The sequence below is a fragment of the Papaver somniferum genome, chromosome 4, assembly GCF_003573695.1.
Source record: "Papaver somniferum cultivar HN1 chromosome 4, ASM357369v1, whole genome shotgun sequence".
NCBI lineage: Eukaryota > Viridiplantae > Streptophyta > Magnoliopsida > Ranunculales > Papaveraceae > Papaver > Papaver somniferum.
Genome location: NC_039361.1, coordinates 94,662,208 through 94,670,931, shown reverse-complemented (window position 1 = coordinate 94,670,931; position 8,724 = coordinate 94,662,208). Strand labels below are relative to the sequence as shown.

Here is an 8,724-nt window from a genome sequence, read left to right as displayed (position 1 = left end):
CCAACCCTGTCTCTGAATTTCCATAAAAAGGTGTACTTTGACTCTGGGATTAGAGAGTCATTAAAGGGACAGGATTTAACGGGGTCCCTGATCTGGCGGTCGGAATCATCCGGATGGACTTTTTGTTTGGACGGCCAGGAATGATTGGTTGTGTTTTTTTTTTCAAATCCCCAAATTCACGAAACCGGGGGATTATGCTTGGCCCGCGCAACTCGACTACTCCTGCTGACGAATTATCTAATTCTTTTCTCACCAGTCTCTTTCTGCCAACCCTGTCTATGAATTTCCATGTTTTCTTAGTCGTGTTTTCTTTCGAATTCAGAACCTTGCTACCTTTTAATGGTTGACGTAAGGGTTTTCTCATCTTTAAGATTAGTTAAGACTGATTTACAGTTCGATGGAAGCGCCTTCTCAGTCAAAATTGAACATTGCCGGTATGTTTCTCATCTTCTCTAATTATCACCGTTTTTTCAATAAATTTCGGGGTTTTTTCAATTTCTGCTGCCTAATGGTAACTCTATATATCTTATCGGCTGTTACCCTGACTAAATTCAATTTCTTCTCCTAGCTATCGATTCTTTACGAACCTTAAACCTAAAATCCCGTTCTTTTGTTTTGTTTGGTTTCTTTATTTTAATTTTGTTTGATTGTTCCATCTTATTCACAGCAGGGGTGATGTTGGATCAATCATAAGATGTGATGTTTACGGTCTCAAATAGGTACTATTTCTGAATTTTATCATTCCATTAAAATTTGAACTCTGTTAACCCTATTCATAAACATGAATATCTCTATACTGTGTAACCTTAAAACATGAATATCACCCTTGAGAATTTTACCATGTTCATTACCTCAACTCCCTATCCATATCACCTGATTTTGGTTTTATCGTGTTCCCTAATAGTGATTCCGCATTGATTTAACAATACGTAAAAATAGAAGGGATCTTAATAACGAAGCCATTAACGTTTGTGTGGAAGAGCTACTAAAAGATGGGTGGAATCCTGGAATACATTCAGGAGAATTAATTATGGGGGATTTATTTTTTTGTTGCGATTTTCTCGCTTTACGATATGGTGCTTTTTAGGGTTATGTGTAAGAGATTTGAAGAAGAAAGACGATGGAGGAATATAAGAAGAAGGAGGTAACCATATAGAAACCCTAGAATTATATTGTTAATGTATTTATTTTTCTACTTAACATCCGGATCAAATCAAATTGATAGATACAATTTGCTGATGGAACTTGAGAGTTTTTTACGTTGTTTTTGTATTGTGTTCATGAGGCAAAAACGTATCCGAACTATGCAACAATTTAGGTGAATATAAGTTTTAGGAGAAGAGGCATGCATTGTATGATTCATCTGTTAGAAGTTGTCTAGATTTAGTAAATTCTAAAAGTCTTATTTATGGTAGTTTCCTGTTTTAGTATGGATTCTTTATTGAGGATGTATTACCTAATTAGGTTAGACATTCCTAGTTGAGGATGGTTTCCCAATTCAGATTAGGAAATAGGTTACTTGGATAACAAGAGGTGTCTACTATAAATAGGCGACCTTAGGAGTGTTTAATACACAGTTGTGAAGAGTTCTTAAGAGTAGGATAACTAAAGCTAGTTTTCGGTCTCTTTGTGAATTTCTTGTTCTGTGCTGAAGGTGAGAGCTGTGAGGGAAGGTGAGAGTCTTCTTTGTTATCATCCTTGTGGTTAATTGAATAGATTGTGTTCTTGTCCGTGGTTTACCCGATTTGGGGTTTTCCACGTAAATATGTGTCTTGTGTGATTGATTAAGTGTTTATCGTATCTCTTGGTGTATTGGTTATTCTTTGTTTACCCTAAAGATCAGAAGAGTTGAGGTGAAATTCCCAACATCATCTTAAGTATTCATTCACACTGCCTATTCTTAGAAAAGGTTATCGCATTTTTCTGTAGTCGTTACTCTTCAATTGATCTGCGTCTCTGCAATGTTTAGTTGTCACTGCTCTTTTTTCGGTCACACCGCCTGAGTATTCAGTATTTTTTTTTTTAATGTTGTGATTGTTGGTAATAAGGATGCCAAGCGTTGGTGAAAAATGTTTCCATTGTATCATATGATTGACTATCTAGAGACACTTTCCTATTTGGCTACAGGTGAAACACTACAAGATGAGAGGTGCCAATGGAGGTTTCCTATTCAAGCCAATACCTGTGAGGTTTCATCATAAACAGCAAATCTGGGTAGTTTTTTTTTTTCTTAAACTATTTTGATTTTTAGGTTAATGTACGCGTAAATGATCATGCACAAGTTCTGAGAAGAAAAACTTCATATTTTATATACAATCAAAATAGAGAAACATTCCTGACCACGTTTTATTATAGGCTGATCAGTTCGTGAGTAAAGAAAGTTCTCAAATTTTGCACAGCTTGGACGATCTAGCTTATATGTAATTAACCACTTCACAGCGAATTACTCACTTTTTCTGAATTTTTCCACTTCACAGCAAACCTTTTCCTCTTCTCCTCTCTGAAATCACTTCCAAATACAAATTATTATAATTTCTGTTTGATTTCTGAATTTTATTAGTTTCAAATGGTTCGATTATTATTATTTTCAGCAGTATTTCTCGCTTTTGAATTTCGTATATGATATCTAGGGATTTTGATTAGTTGTTTTAGGGTTTTTGAATTTCGCTTATGGAGTTTCTGTTGTTTATGGGTTCTAATAAGATTATGTTGCAATTTAGGATATTGGGTTTAGGAAAAGTCAGCCTTTTCATCAAATTGAGCGTTTTCTCGGTTTAGCAAATTCTAAGGCTTTTTACCTTACCGTTTCAGCCAGTGTGTTAATCTTGAATGGGATTTGAATCTGAGTTGGAGCTGACAGTACTGAAGTTGGTGATGAAGAAATGTTGTTGTTGGTTTGTAGCTACATAAGAGATAGTGATGGTGTTGCTTCTTTTGGTTTGAACGAGGTATGGAGTCTGGTGGTATGTGCAGCAGAGAGACATCCAAGCCCAAGGGATATGAATTGCAGTTAGAACTTCTGATGATGTAGGAGAAGGGTATCAAGTGACTCAGGGAAGATTTCAAGATGCTACTGTGACTGATGGAGATAAACAGGGATATGTGCAATAAATGCAGATGTTTTCGTTTGATCTTCTGCAGGTTTCCTGAATATGGATGTAAATATAGTTTCGTTTCCTCAATTAATAAAAAGAAAAGGTGATTGGTAATCTATTTCTTTTCTTTTCTTTTTTGCTTCTATTGATTGTTTTTTCTTCGTAGCATCAGTGCTTAATGATTATATTACTTTTCATAAGAATTTAATTTTGATTATATGCTTGGCCATATGACGAAAAAAACAGTTAGGAGGGAGTTGGTAAAGCATCATTCAAGTTACTGTTGCACAGATCCTTAATTATATGTAGCTCTCTATACAGTCCTCCTGAAGTGAAGCTGTTACCCTCCACCACATCTTCATCCTCGAAGTTTAAATTAAATGTTATGTCTCAGCTCAAGCAAATCAATGCTTTCCGCTGGATCAAGTGCTCTTCCGTCTAAATTGCAGCTCCCAACCATTAAAAATGTAGAAATCACAAAACATATATAGTGTCCTTATTCGAATGCAATCTAAACATTCTTGGGTATTTTTCTTATGAACATTTTTAATTTTGGGTTTCTACACTCTGCTTTGTCGGAGGGGAACGTTTCCCATAACTTTATTTCTGAAGATGAATCCCTACATGTTATAAGAAGGTCAGTTCTCTAACCCTAATTGATTTGTTTGGTTCGATTCTCCCTCACCTTTTTATCTTCATCACAGGAATTAGTTGAACTACTGTTCTTTTGAATCGTTGCCACACATTGAAATTAACGCCAGGTAACCTTTTTATACTAATTGGTTCGACTTTTTCATTCGGTTTTGGTACATTTATTAAATCAAAGGATTGAAAATCTCAGGGTTTTAGCATGCAAATTACTCGAGGAAGATGTAGAAAGTACACTACATCAACGACACTGACGACTAAGTTTACGCTATCAGGGTAAATAAATTCAATATCTCTCTCTCTCTCTCTTTTTTCCCTTACAGAATCACCGCAACTATAAGGAAAGACAAAGCCACATCAAGTAATGGGAAAGTTTGAAAGTTCTCACGGATTTGGTTAAATTTTCTATATGATTGCTCTATGGCTTTGTTTCGTTCCGTCCATTAATATGTTAATGGAAGCATTCACTGATGATCCTTATACTCAGGCTATTACTATAAATCTTCAAAACCCCGATCTTTTTCTGATCGTTCTCAAGAATTTTACCGTGTTCATTACTTCAAATCCCTATCCATATCACCTGATTCTGGTTTTAGTGATTTTCTTGGTGATTTTTTACCGGGATTTATGTGGTTGGTGAGAGTACATGCAATATGTTGTATTGAATTGGTGAAGATATATTTGTTCTTGAAGTGTATGATGAACTGTGTAAATCAGTTATGAGTTTTTTCAGATGTGTTTATTGTATGAGCTGTGACGGGTTTTCAATGAGTTTGACTTGGAAAACTTTTGAGGATATATACAATTCATGACTGGGATTAGGTTCTGACAAATAGGCATTCTATGTACAGATTGATACAGGAACTGATATACTGTGGGTTGATTGCAATTTAGGTTGCAGGAACTTAGCAAAGGTATGTACAAGCTCACCCTGAAGATTTTACACTAACTCAACTTATTTTGCTTTATTGCATATTTTTGAAAAATTGTTTAGGTTAGTTTAGCTTTCGCACCAGGAATAGTCAGAGATGTCAATATTGGATAAATTTTATTTCAGTCTCAAGAAACTGACATCAATTGAAATTGGTGAGAGTTGTTCATTATAAGCTGTAGCGAAGCTGTCTGTTTATAATGATCTTTGTTGGTAAAGACCATGCTGGAAAGTGCACCAAGATATGTTAAACCTGGTGATGGAGGTGCTACTGATGAGCCTACGGATCCAACAGTAGCAGCAGGCTGTAGATGATTGAACTTGCAGGCGAACCCATATTTACAAACCCCGGTTCGCGTATGTAATATAGATCTGGTGTTACTTCCTACTCCAGTTCACTTTTTATCTCTTTCTTTCTCATCTATTATGTGATCTTCACTCACTATTTTATTGATTTGTTAATAGGTACGCAAACAAGAATTCTCAACCAAGTATGAATTTGATTTCTCTCTATCCTCTTTGCTTTCGATATATATATTTGGGTTATTAGAAGTACACTACAGTATCAATAGGCCCTTAACAATTATAGAAGTTATGTACTTATCATTACTTAGCTGAGGTCACAGGAGTCATTTTAAATACATGCTCTGGCCAAATTTCAAGGTGTGCTGAAGATGTATATCTCTGATTTGCTGCATACAGTTCAGTTGGTTTGCAATTTGGATTATTTCCATCTTTTAGTTTCATGTATTATTATGTCAGAGTATTGAGTATGACTTAGATTGGATAACTTATCATGTCGACACCAAGATGAGATATTTTAATCAGGTTGCGGCTCAGTGGGACACTAAGATGAGATATTTGAATCTGCAAACATCAATGAAGATCTATGATCTAAAATTGTGTTAGTACAACTGGTAACACAATTGAAGTGTTTACTATTGGAATTTTGGTTTGGTTTATAAGCATTTTTAATTAGTTTTAAAATCCACAAGCAGATGTTATTTGGTTTCATTTAGGCTCTAGCTATTACTCTTTGCGCGGCTATGTTTTGTTTGTAAAAGCAGAAAACGACAATTCTACAATGCAAGGGGTTCAGGGTAAGATTTTAAAACAATGAAATAAATAAAGATGCAATTTTTGTCTCTTTGCCAACAGTGGAAGAAGAAACATCTCTATTGCTAAGTTGAGTTTTCGTATTTCCTTGCTTTAATTTTAACAATATTTATTAAGATTTTTTTTATTCTCTTTGCTTCAGCAGCTGAATAAGCTTCTGCTAGAAGAGACATGTAATTAAAGAGAAGATCGGAGCTCTTCCAATGAGGTAAAGAAGGCCTTTGAATTCCAGTCAGGTAAGACTACTTATCTATTGTTACTGTAGTTTATTTCAGTTTATAAATTAGTTTTTAGTACCCTTAACTCCCCCGAGGACTAACCCCCTGTTATTGTTGCTACTCTATCTGACTACAGACGTTTTCAAGAGACAAAAGATAGAAACTTGGTTGTGATGGTTAATTCCTTTGACAAAGCGTATTAATAATTAAATTTAATTACCACAAACATTTAAGGATTATGAGTAGATGAATAATTTAAAAATTAGATGTCTGAGAAGGTGAGAGAGATACCATGGTTTGTCACCTATGTATGAAATTTGTTACAAGGTCCTCATCTGCTCTAACGAGGAACAATGATTATAAAATATCTGGCATTCAAAAAGTAATTCGTAGTTGAATAAACCACAGTCTCTTCTCAAAGAATATTGATTAATGGTTATTTTAAGAAACTAAGAATGTCGCAGCCGATTGTCTCGCCAATAATTCTAAATAGCATCGTACATATCATCTTTGTAGTATACATATTGTGGTGAATCTAATCTCACCAGTCACCACCTATAATCTATATGCCTAACCATCCGATGTTCAGTGTCAATATCTCTTTTCAGAAAATCTTCGATCTTATATGTTTCAGTTGTATTGTTTAACTAAATTTTATATTTATGCATTATTATTTTACAGAACACATGAAACAAATTAGACAACACCCTGCCTAAAGGTGACAGTTTGAAAATGGGGTTTACTTTGTTAGAATGAGCACTTGATCAGTTGAGGCTCTGCATCTAGCCTCTTACACTCCTAAATTGTTATTCACATCCATATCCTTTCAAATCATTGATATCATATTTGTTTTTGAGATGCATAACATCATTTAAATGAACTAGACATGTCAGAGTTGGTCTTTGAAATGCTCAAGTCCTACTGTATATACATAAGTTTATAGTCATCTCAAGCAGATATTTAGAGACGAGGTAGATTATGTTTGGCAATAATTAGACCACATGGTATTCAACCATGTAGTTGTGGGTTTGGGTCCCACAGATGGCATATACTCAGGCAAACTCCACACATCTAAACTTACACTTTGGGTACCCTACACTATTGGAAGTGTTTGCTGGCCCAAGAAAATATGTAAGCATTGATCTGAACTTACGAATAGCATAAGGTACATATAAATAAATAAAGATGAATAGTGGGTCAAATTATGACATCTGAGTCACGAGAGTAAATTTAGCAGAGTTTTCTCAACTGTCGATTGCTGAGATCTGCTGATGCGACGAGATATTCGATTGCGTTTTTCTTCTACTCTACCGGCTATCTAATGTGATTTTTTTGTATTTCTTGGCAGGTGCTTGTAGTGTTCTACAATACAAGAGGAAATTAAGAAGAGATCTGGAGAAGAAGATGTTAAGAAGAAGCTAAAGAAGAGATAAAGAGAGTTGTATTCCGAGAGAAAAGAAATGGAGTTTCAGAAAAGATAATAATTCACTGATTGCATAAAAAGAATCCAATGGAGAAACAAGTACTAATACTACTAGTCGCACGTGCTAACAGTGTGACTTTGACTAAGGCATCCCCATTAACAGATAAGGGCACTTCTAGAACAGAACTACAAGCAAAAAGAATACTCTCTCAATTTGGTCCATGACAAATACCCCTCATTGCAAATGATTCTTTTCCTCAAGAATCGCATCAGGAAACTGTTGTTGTATGGCTTCTTTGTCTTCCCAAGTTGCTTCCTCAGCCGTGGAGTGAGTCCAGTGAACTAGGATCTGATCTACTAGCTGCTGGTGCTTTTTGATCACCCTTGTAGACAGAACCTGCAGTGGTGCAATCTTCATACATCCTTGAGAGTTTAGAGCTGGTTATAACACTATTTTGGGAAGTAACCCTGCACCAATCTTTGGCTTAAGTTGAGAAACATGGAATACTGGGTGTATTCTGAAAGCTGCAATTTGTATGCCACTTTGCCCAGCCTTGCCAAAACTTGGTATGGACCAAAAAATTTGGCAGATAACTTTAAACTCCTCCTCAATTGAACTGAGCTTTGCCTGTAGGGTTGAAGTCTTAAGTAAACCCAATCTCCCACCTTGAATTCTCTCTCAGACCTTTTCTTGTTAGCCTGCTGTTTGATTCTGTGTTATGCTTCCTCCAAGGTGGACTTAAGAATGATCCCCATGGCCTGTCTCCTTTGTAAGTACTCTTCAACAGAGTCATTAGTGGAAGGAGGATGAGAGAAAAGACCAAACTGCTGAGGTTAGTATCCATACAGGGCCTGGAAGGGTGTAATCTTTAAGCTAGAATGGTAGGTAGAGTTGAACCCACCATTCTGCCAAGGATAACCAACTCATCCACTTGGTTGGCCTGTAACTAGTCATACACCTTAAATAGGATTCAAGGCAAGCATTCACCCTCTCAGTTTGGCCATCAGTCTGAGGATGATATGCTGTATTCATGTGTAGAGCAGTGCCCATCCTAGTGAATAACTCTTGGCAGAAATGACTACGAAAAATGCTATCCCTATCTGAAATGATGGTAGCAGGAAGACCATGTAATTTAAAAATGTTGTCCAAAAATACCTTTGCTACAGAGGAGGCAGTGAAAGGATGGCTTAGGGGCATAAAATGGCTGTATTTGGTGAATCTGTCCACTATACCATAATGACTTCTCTGCCATCTGACTTTGGAAGTCCAGTGATGAAATCCATAGATATATG

At 35.9% G+C, this 8,724-nt stretch overlaps 1 long non-coding RNA gene across 11 annotated transcripts; it reads left to right on the top strand.

Annotated features, from left to right (window-relative positions):
* The first annotated feature begins 216 nt into the window (after positions 1-216).
* LOC113276139 lies at positions 217-8,724 on the top strand. 11 transcript variants are annotated; one of them, XR_003324067.1, is made up of 9 exons: positions 217-434; positions 668-719; positions 2,128-2,214; positions 2,812-3,856; positions 3,937-4,019; positions 4,595-5,031; positions 5,140-5,165; positions 5,933-6,026; positions 7,357-8,722. It is a non-coding gene; the product is annotated as an uncharacterized LOC113276139 (long non-coding RNA). The 11 variants fall into 11 exon arrangements; XR_003324066.1 differs by having other exon boundaries at positions 2,812-3,732; positions 3,800-3,856; positions 4,595-6,026; positions 7,357-8,724; XR_003324064.1 differs by adding an exon at positions 905-1,144 and having other exon boundaries at positions 4,595-6,026; positions 7,357-8,724.